The sequence below is a fragment of the Dromiciops gliroides genome, chromosome 2 (genome assembly GCF_019393635.1).
Source record: "Dromiciops gliroides isolate mDroGli1 chromosome 2, mDroGli1.pri, whole genome shotgun sequence".
NCBI classification, from domain to species: Eukaryota; Metazoa; Chordata; class Mammalia; order Microbiotheria; family Microbiotheriidae; genus Dromiciops; species Dromiciops gliroides.
The window spans coordinates 294,656,177-294,657,568 of record NC_057862.1 but is presented as its reverse complement, the minus strand read 5'-3'; the positions used below and the strand labels follow the sequence as shown (position 1 = coordinate 294,657,568).

Sequence of the window (1,392 nt, the reverse complement as noted above, 5' to 3'; positions counted from 1 at the left end):
GCAAAACAAAAAATCTGAACCCAGAAACTATGAACTACTGTTTTTGTCACTGGTATTTATAAGTACTGTTACTGATTTAAAAAGAAGAAGAAGAAGAAATTATGTGTTTTCTTTGTACAGATGCTTTAGTTGCTAATATCATGAAACCTAATAAATTGTAGTGACATATTAAAAGTGTACATGTAGAATAGATTAGCACATCTCAGATATGGGCCGCAGAAACTAAATGAGAAGCTGAAAAGTAAATAGGATCTTGTGAAAACAAAAAGCTCAGGCTAAATGTGCTAGAAGAGAGACCAGCACCCAGGGCTATGCCTCCTAGACTAGAGCAAAAGGATTCAAATCCAGAGATTATAGGCACTAACTTTAGAAATTGGACTAATGGAATTAAGGTACAGGTGCCGAGCTTCATTTAGCTATAACCAAAACCAATTATGTACTCCATGGACACTTTCATGCTGGATGGAGTTGATAAGAATTCTGAATTAGTTTGACAAAGGTTAAATTCCTTTGTACTTATTGATGTTGATGGATGGGAAGAGAACAAATCAACCAGTCCACATTTTCTTACTTGCATCCCTCATTCTCACTACTCAATTTTTGTTTTTGGTATAATCCCATCATAGACAACTCATGCCCTCTGTCTATGTATACGCCTTCAAAATTGCCCTAATAATACTAAAGTTCTTAGGAGCTAAAATAAATTATGGCATACTTCACAAATTTGTGTGTCATCCTTGAGCAGGGGCCATGTTAATCTTCTCTATATCTTTCCAATTTTAGTATATATGCTGCCAAAGCAAGCACCCATTCCTGTTAAAAACACTAGAAAGCAAAGGAATAAATTTAGCTTTCCTTAAAATGATAAATAGAATCTATTTAAAACCAAGAGCAAGCATTATCTATAATGGAGACAAGCTAGAAGCCTTTCCAAATAAGATCAAGAGTGAAATAAGGATATGGGTTAGCACCAGTACTATTCAATATTGTACTAGAAATGTTAGCTTTAGCAATTAGAAAAGAAGAAATTAAAGAAATAAACATAGACAAAGAGGAAACAAAATTATCACTCTTTTTTTAATATCATACAATGGTTTACTTAGAGAACCTTAGTCAACTAAAAAAAATAATTGAAACAATTAACAACTTAAGCAAAGTTACAGGATAGAAAATAAATTAACACAAATCATCGGTATTTCTATATACTAGCAACAAAGTTCAGCAAGAAGAGTTAGAAAAAGAATTTCAATTTAAAATATTTTTAGATAGTATAAAGTACTTGGGAGTCTGCAAAGACAAACATAGGAACTATCTGAATACAATTGCAAAACACTATTTGTACAAACAAACAAAGATCTACATAATTAGTGAAGTTTTAAAAAATAATAAGCA

At 31.8% G+C, this 1,392-nt stretch overlaps 1 non-coding gene across 1 annotated transcript; it reads right to left on the bottom strand.

Moving 5' to 3' along the window:
* Positions 1–700: 700 nt before the first annotated feature.
* On the bottom strand, positions 701–807 carry LOC122744862. Its single transcript, XR_006355201.1, has one exon. It is a non-coding gene; the product is annotated as a U6 spliceosomal RNA (small nuclear RNA).
* Between the last annotated feature and the right edge of the window lie 585 nt (positions 808–1,392).